At 45.0% G+C, this 19,306-nt stretch overlaps 1 long non-coding RNA gene across 1 annotated transcript; it reads left to right on the plus strand.

Annotated features, from left to right (window-relative positions):
- The first annotated feature begins 306 nt into the window (after window positions 1-306).
- Window positions 307-14,788, plus strand: LOC115089530. The gene is made up of 3 exons (XR_003856144.1): window positions 307-404; window positions 2,180-2,333; window positions 14,361-14,788. It is a non-coding gene; the product is annotated as an uncharacterized LOC115089530 (long non-coding RNA).
- The last annotated feature ends 4,518 nt before the right edge of the window (window positions 14,789-19,306 follow it).

A 19,306-nucleotide genomic window follows, 5' to 3' on the forward strand; every position in this document is an offset into this window, starting at 1 on the left:
GTTTAAACCGATTTTTCACCCATAAATTCCTGGATTTTTTCAAAGGTGACAATCAATTTAAATCGAGATCCACCCTAATTACAGCCTGATTAAGAAGCTACTCCAGAGGTGCAGATGCAGCGTTTCAAGGCCTCCAGCCAGGGTGGGCCAAAGTGCATACTGTGTTTCAAGTCCTACCTCCTACCAATGAAAGTGCTCACTCTCCAGTGCCGCCCATGCCATGCTTCAAGTCCCACCTCCTCACTCCACAAGGAGCCAAAGTGCCTTTACTGTCTGGTGCAGTGAATTCATTTCAAGCAGGCCCTGTCCACCAGAAGCACTTCCCAGCAGGCTCCCTGGCCCTGCACAAAAGCCTCAGGAGGCATATTGTCAAAGGAGAGACAAGAAGCTTGGCGTCTCTACCAGTAAGGATGAATGCTGTTTCAGTGGTGGGGGATGGATGGAGGGAGGGAGGGAGATTCTCAGTAGGGTGGAAGGAGAAAGAGAGGGGGATGGCAGGGGATGGGGGTAGAGACGGGGATGCTGTGTGGGGTGGGTGGAAGGATCTGTTAATGTTGTTTCACAGTCCTGGCTTCTGTCCACCAAAATAAACTCTAATATTTACCCGGAAAAATAACAAGTTTTTTTTCAACTGATTTTCTGTTTTTGTTCTTGTCGTAATAAAGCCTGATAAATTCCCAGGAAAAATAAACAATAAAAACTGAAAATAAACAATAAAATAATAAAACCTATCTATGGGGTACCCTATGGTACTGGTTGAAGATTTACTCTGACTATTTGAATTTCATCAATTCTGTTTATGCATTATTTATACACCTACCCTATACTATTCCTTTCCATAGTGGCTGGATAAAACCAGAAATAAAGTTAAGAGCTGTGTTAAGAGCGGTGTCACTCCTTTCAATGCTTTATTGGTGCCAGCACTAAGGGACAGCGTTAGGGGCCCAAGATTCATAGAGGTGAGGATGGTAAGGACCAGTTCAGAGATTAAGTTACTCCTGCTGTCTCCTTTCAGGTCCACTTCACCATCTGCATGACCCATAAATTGGAACTCACTAAATTAATTTGGGAGATGGACTCTTACTCCATAGGGGAAACCCTCCCATCATTTTATGTGCCCTAGGCGTGGAGGTTACATGAAAATACCGATATATTTGTAGATAGCTTCAGACCCAATCCCGAGAACCTCTTATTCAGTGTACCCTTGTGTTATAAGGATAATGTTTCTCATACTCTTTCATAGAATGAGGACAATTTTTAAACCATTTACCCAGGGAAACTGGCTTGTCTGAAAATTCTACTCCTCTGCCCAGCCAGAAGTACTGAAGACCTTTCACAACCCATGAGCTTTTTAGCTGGATCGAATGGAGGCATTCCCTCTATTCCGCCCTTTTATCCCCTGGCATTAAGGATCCCCTGGGCTAATCTCATGCTTCCTTAGCTTCTGTTGCTGTCGGCCTCCACTGGGAGACTGTTCCATGCATTTGCCACCCTTATTGCCCACCATACACCAATGACACTGCACAGTGTGTCCCAATAACACTGGGCAACAATGAAAGTGTTACTGACCTAAAAAGGTCCTACTCTGTAGTATCTTGATGTGCTGAACACGAATATGACCATGAAAAGTTTTTATTGGCTCTCATTTTGAAGATATTTAATATAGTTTGCTTTCTATGTTTAGTCATGTAAATTTATCCAGGACTGTAAATAAGCCTAGAATGATGTAATATTGCATAATACCATCATGCACACATCATCCAGAGTTTATTACATCATTTTCTGATGCAATGCAGTTCTACTGCCATGCTGCTGCTGAGTAAGCTGACGTCAGCAGTGTACTATATGAAGCCCAGTCAGAAAGGGTGAGCATTTGAAATATTCATGCTGGCTGACTACTGCTGGACACTCCGCAGAGATGCTCCCGAACAGGTGTACAAGAGACAAGCAAAGAAATCTAAGACGTAGTCTATGACTTCATTTTTCAAACGGTATTAACCGTAGGTCTCCTACTATTGGCATACAATTCAAGTTGTAATTATATTATTGCAGATTACAAAAAAAAACTAGAGCCAATTTTGCATTTTCACAGTCACATTCATGTTTAGCACATGGAAATGTATAAGAATTGACTAATTTCATTTCAGTAACATGACTTTTGTGAAAATTTGTTGCCCAGGGTAATAAATGTGCCCAGCAAAGTGCTTTCTCACACAGAAGGCTCAGAGCACAGAAGGTACCGTCTATTCTGAACTCCTGAACGATAGACAGACCTTGGCACAGATGGTTTTTAATAAGCTCCCTGATGTTTCGCAGCTTCTGAACTGGGGAAGGTAAGAAAATAAACAGAGTACTGCCTCTTTTCAGATGTACAATTTTTTTTATATTTAACAACACATTTATTATTATTATTATTATTATTATTATTAGACATTTATATGCTATGTGAGAAAGGGTACTGCAGTTGCTAGTGTTATGCAAAAATTAGGTTTTCCTTTCTTGTTGGCTAAACATTTTATTTATTTTTCAAAACTGAAAATACACAGTACTTTGGTTTTGCTTTAGATTACCAGGTCACAGGCTAACAAGCATAGATGGCTGGACAAAAGTAAAAAGTATTACAAAAAAAAAAGGCTTCTGGGATTTGGTGGAGAATCCATCATTAGACAGTTTTGTTTTGTTTTGTAAAATTCAGTAAAGAGCTCTAATCTGTGAAATTTAGAGGTGTAGAAAAACTATGCCCTAGAGTACATTTGGAAAATCACCAAGAAAAACAAAGGCCCTTAAAGATCACAACTTCTGGCATGTATTCCATAGTATTTTATATATTGTCAAAAAATATATGTGGGAAAAGTGCAGAATACCATAGGGAGGGAGGGAGAAGATCACAGATTTGAGTAAGACTTGTGACAGCAGAGAAGACAGACAGAAACAGGCAGACTGGGAGGGCAAATTGGTCCTTATCTGCCAATCTGTCAGGCTGAGTCAGACCAATGGTCCATCAAGCCCAGCATCCTGTATTCCAACAGTGGCCACTCCGGGTCACTTGAAAGTACCCAGCAGTTAGTATTAGAGAGATCCTTGCCCTGTTGCTTATCCCCAGACGTAAAATATGGCAATCCCCACATCTTTTGTACCTGGCTAGTAATTATTAACAGACATTTCCTCCAGAAGCTTAAGAATATAAGAAATTGCCATACTGGGTCAGACCGAGGGTCCATCAAGTCCAGCATCCTGTTTCCAAAAGTAGCCAATCCAGGTTACAAGTACCTAAACATTAAGTAGATCCCATGCTACTAATGCCAGTAATAGCAGTGGCTATTCCCTAAGTCAGTTTGATTATTAGTTTATGAACTTCTCCTCCAGGAACTTTTCCAAACCTTTTTTAAACCCAGCAATGAATTCCAGAGCTTAATTGTGCATTGAGCGAAAAATAATTTTCTCTGATTTGTTTTAAATGTGCACTTACAAACTTCATGGACTGCCCTGTAGTCCTTCTATTATTTGAAAGAGTAAACGATTCACATTTACCCATTCTAGTCTTCTCATGATTTTATAGACCTCTATCATATTCCCGCTCAAATGTCTCTTCTCCAGGCTGAGCATCCCTAGCCTCTTTAGCCTTTCCTCATAGGGGAACCGTTACATGCCCTTTATCATTTTGGTCACTTTTCTCTGTACCTTCTCCAGTGCAACTAGTACTCTAGATGTGGTCTCACCATAGAGCTATACAGAGGTATTATAACATTCTCAGTTTTATTCACCATTACTTCCTCACGCATGCCTACAGTATATATCCGGTTTACTTGCAGTGGTTACAAGACGCCTTGCTCATAGAATTTTAAGTTTTACAGCAAGGAATCTGCATGGATAATTGGTAGTGTATTACTATGGCTTTGTCAAAAAGTTGCTTGTACAGAAGTTTTTAACACACTACTTGTTATCTGTTATGCTCAGGCTTGTGGACCCTTGGGCCGACGAGGGGATGTTACACCTTGCGGAGGATCCGTAGGTTCTCTCGTTGGGTGGCGAGGCAGGACAGAGGAGAGCAGCTGACCCTTGGTACTGAAGACAGGAGCTACTGTGGAGTCGGACGAGGAGGTGAGCAGATGGACGGTCTTCACCACTGGTGGTCTGCGGTCCCCCCGGGAGGAGCCCGTAGGGCTCCTCCCGGGGGGACCGCAGACCACACCCTGACCGCACCCTGACCTCACCCTGACCTCACCCTGACCGCACCCTGACCGCACCCTGACCTCTCTAGGTGGACCTAGAGAGGTCAGGGTGTCGGTGCAAAGGCCAACTGGAGCTTCGCCCTGGAAGCCCGCGGTCCCCCCAGGAGGAGCCCGTAGGGACCCGGGCTGCTGGGACTTAGGTGGGCCCTTGGAGACGGTGGTCTTGAAGGAGTCCTAGGTCAAGTGCCAGAGGGTCGACGCTCACCAGTCCGAAGTCGTGTGCCAGAGAATCACCGCTTGCCAATCCGAAGTCAGGAACCAGAGAGTCACCGTAAGCCAATCCAAAGTCAGGAACCAGAGAATCACCGTAAGCCAATCCGAAGTCAGGAACCGGGAACACCAAGATGAAACAGGAACCAGAGTCCGAGCACAGGGAACTCACCGAAGCAAGCAGACTAGACAGCGATGGAGGACGTTGCCAAGTCGAGGAATGAGCAGAGGAAGCCTCCTTAAATACTTCCTTTGCTTGGATCATTAGCAGGTGAGTATCATTAAAGGGATCAGGTCCCTTTAAATCCAGCAGGGGGGTGTGGCCTCACGCCTAAAGATGGCAGTGGCCATCTTGGATTTCCGAGGAGGAGGAAAGCCAGCAGAGCTCTGCGAGGGAGGCGCGGGGACGGCTCCCCAGCGGGCGGCCAGATTGCGGACCATCCCCGGGGTGATGGGCACCGGCCCCGGGTAGCATGTCAGGAGTTGCCACGGCGGGTCGCCGCCGTGGTGGAGGTAGAGGGCCACGCCTGTGGATGGCCACGGGCACGGAACACAACACTACTGGATTTTAAAGACATTGCATCCGAATGAGTGCTGCTAACACTGTTATTATTCAACAGCGCCTGAAGCAGCTCTTAATTGAGCGAAACTCGGCCTGAGTCGGGCTTTTTACTTATTAATAAATTCCTTGGTGTTACCGATCTTCTTGTTCTTCTGGCCCCAATATGGTGCAAGACTCCCTAAACTATGTGGACTCGTGTCCTGTCTGCGCCCAACAGAAACTGCCTACCGGAAAGCCTTGGGGCTTACTCCAACCATTTCCAGGACCTACCGAGCCATGGTCCAGCATCTCAACGGACTTTATTACAGACCTGCTTCCATCCCAGAACAATACTGTAATCTGGGTCATCATCGAATGTTTTCCGAAGATGGGTCACTTTGTTCCCTTGCCGGGCCTTCCGTCGGCCCCAGAATTAGCCAAGTTGTTTTTGAAACACATTTTTCACCTCCATGGACTCCTCAAGGAGATTATATCCGACCGAGGACCACAGTTTGCCGCCAAGTATTGGCGCTCCCTATGTAAAAAGTTTAATATTGCCCTGAGTTTTTGGTCGGCCTATCACCCACAGGCTAATGGTCAAGCTGAAAGGACCAATCGGACCTTAAAGACTTTCCTCTGCTCCTACATAAATGATCAGCAGGACAACTGGTCTGATCTACTACCCTGGGCTGAGCTGTCGCACAATACCCATGTCGCTGCGGCCACCGATGTATCTCCATTCTCCATGGTATTCGGACGACATCCTCGACTGCCTCTTCCAGTTCCTCTGACTGTTCCTTCTCCAGCGGCACAATCCATGGCCCACACCATTCAGCAAGTGTGGAACCAAGTAAAAGAGCTCCTTTCCCAGACCGCTGAACGCTCTAAGCATATCTTTTTGAGATGCAGTGACCAAAATTGCACACAGTACTCTAGATGTGGTCTCACCATAGATCTATACAGAGGTATTATGACATTCTCAGTTTTATTCACCATTCCTTCCTAATAATTCCTAAAATTGTTTGCTTTTTTGACCGCCACAGTACACTGAGCCAACAATTTCAATGTATTATCCACTATGTCACCTAAATCTTTTTCCTGGGAAGTAGCACCTAATATGGAACCTAACATCGTGTAACTATAACATGGGTTATTTTTCCCCATATGCAACACCTTGCACTTGTCCACATTACATTTCATCTGCTATATGAATGCCCCATCATCCAGTCTTGCAAGGTGCTCCTTGTTGCGTGCCCCGTTCGCGTCCGGCCCATGCACGGGCCTGCTCATCTCTCTAGCTCCTCTGCAGGTCCCGGGTCAGCCTCCCTAGCGGCAGCCGTGAGCTCCTCCAGTCCTCGGTGTCCTGCGGCGGCGGTCGCTGGGCCTTCCACTGCGCACCAGGTCTTACGCCAGAGTTTGGTGCCTTCCATGGCGTTGGCCACGCCCCTAAATGCACACGCACGGACTACCAGGCCTCTTGTAGGGCCAGGGGCGGGTCCTAGCTCCGTGGCACGCCCTGATTGAAGGAACTACTTTAGGAAGTTCCTGCCTGCACTTCCTTGCCTTGGCAATCGGGTCGGCTTTATTGCTAGATTGTCTCTGTGTTCTAAGCCTTGTTCCAGTCTCATTCCAGGATTCAGCCTTGTTCCTGCATTTTACTGTTCCAGCATCCTTCTGTTCCTGTGTTCATCTGTCGTCTCCCCAGGTAGTACCTTCGGACTGTCTCACTGGTACTGACCTCGGCCTGATCCTTGACTACTCTGCCTGCTGCCTGCCTTCTGACCTCGGCCTGCCTGTGACCTCGTCTGACCTCCGGAACCTGACCTCTGCTACTGCCCATTACTCTCGGACTGCTTTCTGGTATTTGACTCCTCTTTGGCTGACTCTCCTCGAACTGACCTCTGGATCCTGACCCCTGCCTGATTGACCACGTCTCCTGATGTCTGGCTCTGCCCCTTGCCTTGTCATCGCCTATACTGCTCCACCTGACCGACAGCCTCGAACCCGATCACGCTCCTCTCCTTTCTGTGGGCACGCCTGTCTACTTTCTCTCCAGGAGACCCTGTGAGGCCCACCTAAGTCCAAGCGGCCCAAGTCCCTACGGGCTCCACCCGGGGGGACCGCGGGCTTCCAGTGGTGTAGCTCATCCTAGCCTCTGTCGCCTCCAGTGCTCCGCCCCCTGGGGGCAGGTGCTTCCTGGTCCCTACCAGGGAGCCGTTCTCCACTGCTCCAGGACAAGGGTCCACCCCCGATCGCAACACTCCTGCAATTTATCACAAGACATATGTGATTTAACTATTCTGAATAATTTTGTATCATCTGCAAATTTGATCCTCATCTTATCCCTTTCCAGATCATTTATAAATATATTGAAAAGCACAGGTCCAAGTACAGATCCCTGAGATACTCTACTCTTTACCTTTTTCCACTAAGAAAACAGACCATTTAATCCTACTCTCTGTTTCCTGTCTTTTTACCAGTTTGCAATCCACAAAAGGACATCACCTCCTATCCCATGACTTTTTAATTTTCTTTGAAGCCTCTCATGAGGAACTTTGTCAGAAGCCTTCTGAAAATCCAAATACACCACATCTACTGGTTCACCTTTATCCACATGTTTATTCACCCATCCAAAAAAATGAAGCAGATTTGTGAGGCAAGATGTCCCTTGGGTAAGTCCATGCTGGCTGAGTCCCATTAAATCATGTCCCTGTATGTTCTGTGATTTTGTTCTTTAGAAGAGTTTCCACTAATTTTCCCAGCACTGAAGTCAGGTTCACCGGTCTATAGTTTCCAGGATTCCCCCTGTAGCCCTTTTTAAATATTGGGGTTACATTGGCCAGCCTCCAGACTTCAGGTGAAATGGACGATTTTAATGATAGGTTACATATTTATCCAGACCTCTTCTATGTCTCCATGTTTCAATCAAGCTTGCTATTATGGTGATTTTTCAATGGCTGCTCGATTTTTCCTGCAAACCTTAGTAGACAATGTGTCATCTTAGAAGTTGTAAAAGAGCAGTGAGCTACTATTGGTGAAAATCCAAGTCATCATTTAAATTATGTCCCATTGCAGCCACAAGAGATGCAACTAAATTATAAGTTCAGTCCTGATGCAGCCATCAGCGAAATATGTGCATGTCTTTTTACATCTCAGAATACTCTGCCTAAGATAAGTGCAGTGCTTTTTCAATTAACTAGGCGTTTCATTTAAGCATTTGAGATATATTCTTGAATACATCTTGCTCAAGATAAATATTTGGTATGAAAGTTTGTTGGACTTAATGAAACATTTTAGTCTGATTGTACAGGAGCACACATCTATACGTTTATTTTTTGGTTACGCTGTGTGCCTTTACAAACTCTTCAATTTTAGGTGAATTTTAAAAGCCAGGTGCGCGCCAAAACCGGGAAATATGTGCATAAGTGGGGCTGGCGTGTGCCAAGCGGATTTTAAAGTCTGCCCGCGTATGCACGTATCTCATCCTATGCGCGCAAAGAAATTTTCTCAAAAAGGGGGCAGGGCGTGGGCATGGTCTGAGCCCGGGCAAGGGCATGTCAGGGGAAGGCCAAGAGATGTGCGCGAAAATACGTGCACAGGCTCGCGCCGGGGTCCCCCGCTGCGTAACCTTACTACTGTTATGGATGGCGTGTAAGTAATAAAACAAAAAATTCTAGGCTAGTCAGCGGGGCTTTAAGGGTTGGTGTTAATGGGGGAAAGGGAGGCTAATAAACTAAGGGGGTTTGCAAGTCCTATCCCTAAACTGTGCGAACTGGGCTCGATCTGAGAAAACTAGCTCTGGCGTCAGCGCGCGTCCCTTATAAATTCCCCCACTTAAGCAGCAGAAGCGGCATTTGCACGCACATGTGCACGTGTCCAGGCTATTTTATAACATGCGCGCACATACACACATACGCTATAAAATGGACGCGTCCCTGGATGCGGGCCGGCAAATGCACGCACATGTGCGCCCATGCGACAGTCTTAAAGTTACCATCTTTAAATTAAAAAAGGCGGGGGGGGGGGGGGGGGGAGGTTTTCATGACTCTTGGTTGAAACACTCGGATGGCATAATTTGCCTTTGTGGTTTTCTGAGTTCTTCTCCTCCCTAAAACTCATATAAATAAAACTAGCGGTACCCAGCCATGCGTTGCAGTGCTCATTTACCTCAGTCGCTCATCCTCCTCCCCCTTGGTCACTCACCCCCCCCCTTCCCTCCCCTCCCCTGTCCCCACTCCAACTCTCTCCCCTCACACTCAACTCCCCCCTCATTCTCCCTCCCCTCACTGTCACCTCCCCCCGCCTACTGCCTACCCTGCAGATCAGAAAACCTTTGTCTTTCTATTTCTGTGGGAACCCCCCCCCAATCCAAACCCTTTAAATCAAATAATAACCCCCCACCCTCCTGCCCCCTCCCAAGACCTGGGAAATTAAAATTATTGGTGCTACATGTGGTCTGACCCTGGGCGTCTGTGCGTGTTATGTAGCCAAATAGGGGAGTGCCTAACCAAATTTGCACTTCCAAATTTGTTTTGTGGTCTGGGGAGGGCTATTTTGGTGCATTCCCGAGATCATGCAAGTTTAGTGTATGTATTTGTGTGTGAACCTCCCCCTTCCCCCAAAAAACAACCGTATGAGAAAAGTTCTCTTAAACTAACCACCCCGCACTCTCCTGCCCCCCCTCCCCCAGCCCTGCGAAAAACAGTAGCCCACCCCCCTGCCCCACCCAGAGTTGCTGAATGAATGAAACCTGCCCCCCTCGTGACCCCTCCCCAAGATGTTTGCAATAAATTCATTACCACCCCCCACCCTCCAGACCCCCCGAGACCTGATAAAAATGTCAGTCGGTGGAGCGGGCGTTCAGGAGCGGTCCGGGAGCGATGTATTGGCGTTGGTCCGTCGGCTACGAGCACTGAAACAGGTTCAGACGGCCCTTTGCCCTTACTCTGTCAGTGGGGTGGAGCAATGGCAGCGGTAGGTCCTCTGACATAGTAAGGGCAAAGGTCCGCCGGCTGCCAATCCTGAAAATGGCACCGAGGGGCCCTAGCCCTTACTATGTCAGGGCTAGCCCTTACTATGTCAGAGGACACATGGGCTACTGCTGCCATTGGTGTCCCCGAGTGGCATAGTAAGGGAAAGGGCCATCGGCGCCATGTTGAGTGCTGGCAGCCAACGGCCGTAGTGCAGATGTGTCCCAGACCGGTCCTGGCCCCCCGCTGGAGCCTCCCGGACTTCTGTCAGGTTTTGTGTGTGTTGTGAGGGCCTGGGAAGTAAATAAATTTGGCATGTTTGTGGGGGGTGTGAGGAGGGTGGTTTTGTGTGTGTTGGGAGGCTGTGGGAAGTAAAGCAATTTGGCATGTGTGTGGGGGGCGTGAGGAGGGTGGTGGGTGTATTTTATCTGTAAAGGAAATAGTTATCTTCCGGCGAAAAAAGTGCGCCAATGTGTTAAAATGGAAGTGAAACGTGGACCTGGACTGGCAAAATGATTAGTGTAGCATGTGATAGTGTAAGGTGTAACAGATGGCGCTTACGTCCAGCAGATGTCGCTGTTTTCTCAAAAAAATTGTTAAACCTATTTTACCTGTCACAGGTGTGACATATCTGTAATGTAAGTACAGAAGAACCTTCCTGTATGCGAAATGAAGGTTGTGTCCAAATTTGAAAGCAATCGGTTCAGTGGTTTCTGAGATTAGCGATTTTAGTTAGTGCAGTTAGTGTAGCTGGGTTTAAAAAAGGTTTGGATAAGTTCTTGGAGGAGAAGTCCATTAATGGCTATTAATCAATTATACTTAGGGATAAGCCACTGCTATTAATTGCATCAGTAGCATGGATTCTTCTTAGTGTTTGGGTAATTGCCAGGTTCTTGTGGCCTGGTTTTTGGCCTCTGTTGGAAACAGGATGCTGGGCTTGATGGACCCTTGGTCTGTCCCAGCATGGCAATTTCTTATGTTCTTATGTTCTTATGTTCTATTTAACATTTTTATTTATATAGAAGATGTGATGTGTGGGGGATGGGTGTGTGTGAATGTGATGTGTGGGGGATGGGTGTGTGTGAATGTGATATGTGGGGGATGGGGGTATATGAATGTATTTATAATGTGATGTGTGCGGGATAGGTGCATGTGAATGTGATGTGTGGGGGATGGGTGTGTGTGAATGTGATGTGTGCGGGATGGGTGCATGTGAATGTGATGTGTGAGGGATGGGTGTGTGTGAATGTGATGTGTGGGGGATGGGTGTCTGTGAATGTGATGTGTGGGGGATCGGTGTGTGTGAATGTGATGTGTGAGGGATGGGGGTGTGTGAATGTGATGTGGGGGATGGGTGTGTCGGGGATGGGTGTGTGAATGTGATGGCTGTGCGTGAATGTGATGTGTGAGGGATGGGAGTATGTGAATTTATTTATAATGTGATGTATGGGGCATGGGAGTATGTGAATTTATTTATAATGTGATGTGTGGGGGATGGGTGTGTGTGAATGTGATGTGTGGGGGATGGGTGTCTGTGAATGTGATGTGTGCGGGATGGGTGCATGTGAATGTGAAGTGTGAGGGATGTGGGGGATGGATGTGTCGGGGATGGGTGTGTGAATGTGATGTGTGAGGGATGGGAGTATGTGAATTTGAAATGATTAGTGTAGCGTGTGTTAGTGTAAGGTGTAACAGATGGCACTTACGTCCAGCAGATGTCGCTGTTTTCTCGAAAAATTTTTTTAACCTATTTTACCTGTCACAGGTGTGACATCTGTAATGTAAGTACAGAAGAACCTTCCTGTATGTGAAATGAAGGTGTATCCAAATGTGAAAGCAATCGGTTCAGTGGTTTCTGAGATTAGCGATTTTGTCCAAACTATTTAACATTTTTATTTATATAGATAATATAATAAACATAATAAATGAAAAGTTGTCCATGAATCTTGTGGAAATGAGGTACTCCCTTTAATATAGATAATTGCTTTTGTGAAGTGATTTTTTTTGGCTTGCTTCACCGGCCTTTTTTGTCTTTTGGTTAACCTCTAGCTATACACATGTGAAAGACCAGCACCGGTAATGCCCAATCCTTCCCCCTCTCTCCACTCCCTGACAGCAAAATAAGGGAGCCTTGGTGCCTTGATACCCCCTCCCCACTGCCCCAGCTGAAGAAAGAAGGGGCCTCTTCGCCACGATCCACCTTCCCCACCCCCAAAAGAAGTATGAATGGGCCTTGCTGCTCGGATCCTTCCCCAGCCCCTGACTGAACACTGAAAGGGCCTTGAATTCCCAGTTTTCCTCCCAAAACCTTCTTCCCCCCTGTCAGATGCCCTCCTACCCCACCCCGGCCCATAATCTTCCCCATCCAACGTCATCAAGTGGAAGATAGAGCAAGAGGTGGCATAACTCACCCTTTCACTGCTGGCACTGAATTCAAAATGGTGCTGGTTGATCTTGTATGGTACTTTGCCCTGAGGCATTTACATGCTAAGCGGTTTATTTGCATAATTTTCTCATTAATCCATGTTAACATTAGCATGCAGTAATGTAGATCAATGCAGGGAGTGTTATCAAACACTGGCCTTAACATGGGTTGTGGGTAATTTTCAAAAGGATTTCTGCAGGTAAATGGGTGATTACGAAGGGAAAAACCACCCCTTTAAAAATGCCCTCCCTTCCCCACCACATGGCAGGAAAAAGTGGCAGCGCTGCGTGTGGGGTTAGGGAGAGCCAGTGAAGTACGCGCAAGGATTTCATTACGTGCAGGGATTTCATTTTTAAATCCCTGTGTCTGCTTTACTTGTATGCTTTGCATCTGCAAAATATTCAGGATAAAAACTTCCTGGCAGCACCCGCCCGCTGCTGAATTTTCAAAGGGGAAGCCTTGCAGGAGTTTCCCATTGAAAATTAGCTTGCACGCCCATGGGAATGTGAGAGATCACCAGGATAGGGGATCTTTGGAATACTTCACATTTGAATCCAAAATCTTGATAGTGCAACAGTTGTATTCATCTGGGATCAATGAACTGACTCACGAGTGTTGCACAGATATTCATTCTTTTATTTATTTTATTTTATCTCATTTATTTTATTTATGATTGATTCACAATTTATATATTGTGGCTCTAGGCCTGCTGTTGTTCCTTAATTCCAATTGTTTCAAAATGTTCAATGGTTTATATGCACTGTTTATTGTATCGCCTCCTAGCGAAAGTTTAGTTCTTTGTAAACCGGTGTGATCTATATCCTTTATAGGAATATCGGTATATAAAAAATTCAAATAAATAAATAAATTCAGGTAACCTACCCATTGAACTGACATCTTAGGTTGGAAAAAGGTGGCAGGTGCTTAGTGCAAATAGTATCTGCAAAGCTTTCCACAGGAGACTGTGAGCAAGTTTTGATGCTGGTTCACTCTTAATCATCTATAAGAAGTGACCTGTATGGAAGATTTTCTGCCTATTGCTTTGCATGGAGTCTATAAAGAATCTGGCTTTTATCTGAAGTTTGTGAACCTCTGTTTTAATTTGGAAGTAAAGAAATAGCTTGGGAACCTCAAGACTGGGAGGACTGGTATTTACAAAGCAGAGATTCAAACTAATAAGTCTTTCCCATCAGCAGAGCGTTAAAACATGTGTTTCTCCCCTACAGAAAAGAACCCTTAAGTCCCTGAGACCTATCAGGCTACGTTTGGAATATGCAGAACTGCTACTCATTTTTATGTGACAGGAGTAAATCTCTGTTGGGCCGAATCAAATACCTCCTGAATCAGCCTGAATATCCGGGCAAATTGTTAAGAAAAAAAAACATATGGAAAAAGAATTACATACAGAAAATGAGAAAATCAGCAGGGATGCAAAGAGCAGCTCAACTGATAACTCACAAACTAAGGGTCTGATTTACTGGAGCTTTTCCCATATAGTGTCTATGGGAAAAGAGCTTAGTGAACCGGGCCCTAAAAGTGCCCCACTGCCGATAATACTGAATAATAAATGATACTATAAAAGAGGCATCTGTTTCATATTTATAGGGGAGCTGAATAAAAAAAAACAATGCATGATTACAAGTGTTTCCTTAGGGTGAGCAAATCACAAAACACAGCTGGATGGACCTATTACCCTAGGGATATAAGAAAAGATACTCCGAGAACAAAGAGGGTGTCATCAAAGCTTACGTTAAAATATGGAGACATCACCATAATACTTAACAGAGAAATGCTCAGCTTTTTTCAGTGTTTATGCACAAAGGCAGAGAGATAGCTTCCATTTTCATCTGCATTTGATTACAACATCAATATTTTCATGTGACACAGAAGTGAATTGCTGTCAGAGAATGTTTTTTGTAGTGCATTAAAAAAAAAAACAGTTGGCCAAGAAAGCCAGATTAAAATAAATGCCTTGTTTTCAGATCAGTGCCAGAGACACAGGGAGATAAAGTGATTTGGCCAAGCTCACACGCAAGAGCTGGTGGGTGGTCTTGAACCTAGTATGCCTCTGTATTCGTAGGCCAATACTACAACCATCTGTACCTGCCTCCTTCTGTATGTCATGAAACAGAGTATTGTGGAATAGGTCCAGTGCATATCTTCAAGCAACAGGAGCTCATGCTGTCCTAATACAGAAGTGCCCACTAGGCATCATCAACTGAAGCAAGCTGGTTTTCCCTTTCCAAAACCTTTCTATGCACCGAACACCATCGTTTCATCAACCCTTTCTTTCCACTTCAGTCCTCCAGATTCCTTGCCATTTGTTGTCAAGTCTGAAGAAGACACCCATATGGTATCAAAACATTCATGTACTACACCATCTTCTTTACTGGCTCAATAAAGCTTATCACAATCAGAGAAGATGAATGTTTTGTATTTTTCATATTACATGATGAATAATTTGCTGGGGTTTTTTTTTTCATCAAAACAAATTTTGGTAAAAAATAATTGACTAACAGCATTTTCTTACCTTCATTTAAGTAATATTAAAATACAGTGTGAACAGGTTTGATGAAACCACTTATTAGGCTATATTAAGTGAAAGAGTTAATCAGAAAGGCTATAAATTCTTTCAGATCTCTATCTCAAGCTAACAAACTAACTTGGTGATGCATCAAGCCATGTTAGTGCTATAATGCACATTATATTGCATATATATCATGCGATATAGTCAATATTTTGCATCTCCCTGCCCAGATACCCTTCCCTATTACAATGACCTTTTTTGCTTGCAATTTGCATGCATGAATAATGCAAATGCATGCAAAGAAAATCATGCACAGTCAATTTGATGTTAATATTTTATCACTGCTGCCTGTGAAGGTAGTCAGCTGCAATAAAATAACAACACCTATTTGAAAAGCTTTAGATGTGTGTCAGGAGGTCCAGGAACTTTACATGGGTTCCAAGGCTCCCGCTGCACATTTAAAGTAGCAGAATAAAAAAAAAAAAAGTTGCGGCAAACAAAGAGGCTGAGTCCGGAACCTGCCTGGGGATGTGTATGTGTAAATGAGAGCCTGTGTGTGTGTGTGTGTGTGTGTGTGTATGTATGAATGGGAGCCTACCTGCCTGTGAGGGGTGTATGTGTGTGTATGAGAGAGAATATGTGGGAATGGAGAGCCAGTATCTGTGTGAGAGAGAAAGAGTATATGAGTGTGAGAACCTTTATGTGTGTAAGAGAGAGCATGTGGGAGTGAGTGTGTGTGTTGTGTCTGTCAGTTCCCGACGCCCTCTCTCCGCCCTCCTTACCTCTTTGGCACCTCCCTCTTCGTCCGCGGGAAGATTGGCTGCCGCGGCGTCCTTCTGCCGAGGCCCTCCGGCATCCCCGGACCGGCTAGACGCTGCAATCCGCATGTTTCCTGGAGGCCTAGGGGCTCGCGTGTGGCGCGGCCCCGACTGAAGTACCGGTGATGGCGCGAACCTCGGGGGCGTCCCCCGAAGATGACGTCACCCGCGACGGATATATAAGGTCTTGGAATTTGCTAACAGATCAAGTTAGCAAGGGTTACTCTACCTAAGCTACTCTGCCTCCTCGGACTTACTAGGGGTACCCGCTCCTCGGGCGCCTCGCTCTCTCCTTTGTTTTTCAGGTGACAGTCTGGAACCGGTACTCGCTCCTCGAGGGCCCTCGTTCCCAGACTTACTCGATACTCTCTTCTGACTGGAAGTCATTACTGCCAACTACTTCAGTGAGTTACCTTCGCTCTCTAAGAGCTTTCCCTGGATCCAGGTACTCGCTCCTCGAGGGCCTATACTTCCCAGCTCCTGGGCTTCATTGAGACATTGTGTGAGTGTTACCATCTGGTTCAGTACATGAGCTCTGCATACACTGCCTACTCACTTTATTTCAGTTTCTCTACAGCTCAGCCTCCAGGGATCGCTGTTCCAGTATCTGAGGGACTGCAGCCCAGCCGGGCATTCCAGCTCACTACTGCCACCTCTGGTGGTTCAGTATAGTGTCTAATAAAAGAACTAGTGTGTGTCTGTCTCCATACTCTGAGCCTGACTGGTGGTCCCTCTCGGGATCTCCCCCCCCCAGGGGCATGGTCATCTGCCACCGGTCCAAGGATCCACCCACAACTCTCCTAAATAACTACAGATTGCTAATCCCAAGCAGACTGTTAACTCCGAACAGAACAGATTGCTAACTCCTTGCAACAAGTCAATAACAGTGTGTGTATGAGAGAGAGAGAGCGACAGAGAGAGAGCATATGGAACAGGGAGCCTGCATGTGAGAGAAAGCATAAGAGTGGGAGCCTGTGTGTGTGTTGAAGTGAAAGCCTATATTTTTTAGTGTGTGAGTGGGAGTCTGCATGTGAGAGAGAGCATGTGAGAAATTATATGTTTGTGTGGGAATGTGACCCTGTGTGAGAGATAGGACGTGAGAACCTGATTGTGACTGTGGAGAGCCTGTGTGTGTGAGAGAAAGCATGTGAGAGCAGAAGCCTGCATATATGGGAATAGGAGCCTGAATTTGAGAGAGAGCATATGAGAGTGAGAGCAAGAACCTAAGTGTGTATTTGTGGGAAATGGAGGCTGCATGTAAAAGCATGTGAGAGTGAAAGCGTGTGTGTGTGTGTGTGTGTGTGTGTGTGTGAACCTGCATGTGAGAGTGAGAGCCTGCATGTGAGAGAGAGCAGATGATAGTGGTTGCCTGTGTGTGGGAGTGGGAGCCTCAGTGAGAGAGAGTCTGTGTGTGTATATATGAAAAACGAAGGAAAGAAGACAAGAGGGGAGAGATGAAACAGAACAAAAGAGACCCTGAAAAAGGAATTAGGAGAAGACAGATAAGAGGAACAAAGAGACTGGGACCAGCCAATTAGAAAAATAAGATCAGACAACAAAGGTTAAAAAAAATTATTTTGACTTTCAGCAATTGGAATATGCCATCTTTGGGAATGTGCATTTCTTATATACCGTATTTGTATTTGTATTTTGCTTTTTGTTCACTATTCCAGGGTTCACAGAGTCTGGTTTCTTAGGCTTTCCATTTCAGTTTTGTCTGCATGTTTGTTTCTAATTTATAGTCCCTTATTCTGTATTAGCTAAGAGTCTGTCTGTGTTGAGCATGTGTGACAGAAGTGCAGTATTTCAACTAGCATACAGTTTCTCTGAAGGAATTTGTAGCAATCTGGCTTGTTCTGTTTGCCCACTAACTGCTTGAAATAATAGAATTAAAATATTTTAAAGCATCACTCATGATTAGACTACTTAGAAATCCATTGTCAGATGCACGCTAAGGCATTATTTATCAATAAGAGTACAACTAGTAGGGCCTAGACCTATATGCCAACTGCCCCCCCATGTTAACCTTGGGCCCCCCAAAAATTCATTTCTGGCTACGTCGCTGGTTGATACATGGTAATCACAGACTGATACAGAGACCTAAAAAGAAATAAGAAAATGCCATTAGTGCATAAGAGACAGTAGCAAGAATGCATTTATTTGATGTGCATTTATTCATCTAGTCTATTCATGATAGGGACAGTAAAAACACCCACACTGATAGAGATTAATAGAAAGCTTTGGAAGATAGCATTTAATTAAACTGTCTCACGTTATGCAAAGAACAAAACTGCATAACCTTTCCATCAGTGGTTTATAATTATTCTACAGTGATATTAATTATGCTAATGCTGCTCTTTGCATTCGAAGAAGTTTCTTTAGACACTGTAATTAACTTGTGCTTTATTCAGTGTAACTTCAGAGCTGCACTCTAAGCAAGCTAAGCTATTTGCACAGGACTGATATTTCATGCCTTAATCAGAACCTGGGATTTGTTGTAGCTCTTGTACTCTGTGTATCATGTATATTATAACATAGTAGATGATGGCCTTCCCAGTCTGCTCTCTGGTTATCTACCATTTTGGGGAGCTGAACATAGGGAGAGTAATTTCCTAACAAAATGATGAAGTTATGCATTTCAGAAACAAGTTACACCAGTTTTCAGAAAAAAGATACACCAATTTTCAAAGGGAGCCAATGCACATAATATTTCCTTAAAATATTCTCCAAAATAAAATGCACAAACTGATCCGCAAAAAGCTATACCTACTCTTTGCAGCCTGTGATTTGTGCTGTTTAATTTTATGCATGTAGGCAGTAACCTTCAAAGAGATGCGCATGGGTGCATATTGACACGTGCATCGGTGCACGTCCAGGGATGTGACAATTTATAACATACACACACATATGTCTCATAAAATAGCCTGGACGCACACAACCACGCACATCTGGGTATGAGCCGCGCATATGGGGAAATTTTATAACAGGTGTGTGTCCACAACATGACCAATTTCACTAGTTCAGCCACCAATTTACCCAGTCTAGATCTAGGTCCTCAAAACCAACCTGGTTCTATAGCTGCATTTCTCCAAGTTACCCCAGACTATAGGGAGATATCTCATATTTAACCACTGAAAGCACCCAATATGAATCACAATAGCCAAGAAGAATGCTGACCAATATACTGACAGGCCAAAACACTGTCACAGCTAAAGAAAAGAAACTTTGTCCAGATGGAAACTTTAAACCAGAACTGAAGGATACTTAACAAGATCTGCCTGTTTGTAAGCTCCTGTGTAAATAAAACCAAGGCAGTGGGACAATGCAGCAACTTACGCTCATAAGCAGAAGTCATGGACCAACCAAGCGAAGTCCAGAGGTCAGAGGGACCCCTACCCTTAGATGAAGGGGGAGCATTCTGAAATGAAGATAACACCGATGCTGGCATACAGCCTCAGTCCAGATATCACAGGACCCCCCCCAAATAAAAAGGGGAGGGGGGGAAAGACCTGCAATGCAGAAAAGACCCTCCACCCACTACATGATTATGCACAAGCTTATGCATATTTATCAGTTGGAAAGT

This window comes from Rhinatrema bivittatum, chromosome 4 (assembly GCF_901001135.1).
Source record: "Rhinatrema bivittatum chromosome 4, aRhiBiv1.1, whole genome shotgun sequence".
Classification (NCBI taxonomy): Eukaryota; Metazoa; Chordata; class Amphibia; order Gymnophiona; family Rhinatrematidae; genus Rhinatrema; species Rhinatrema bivittatum.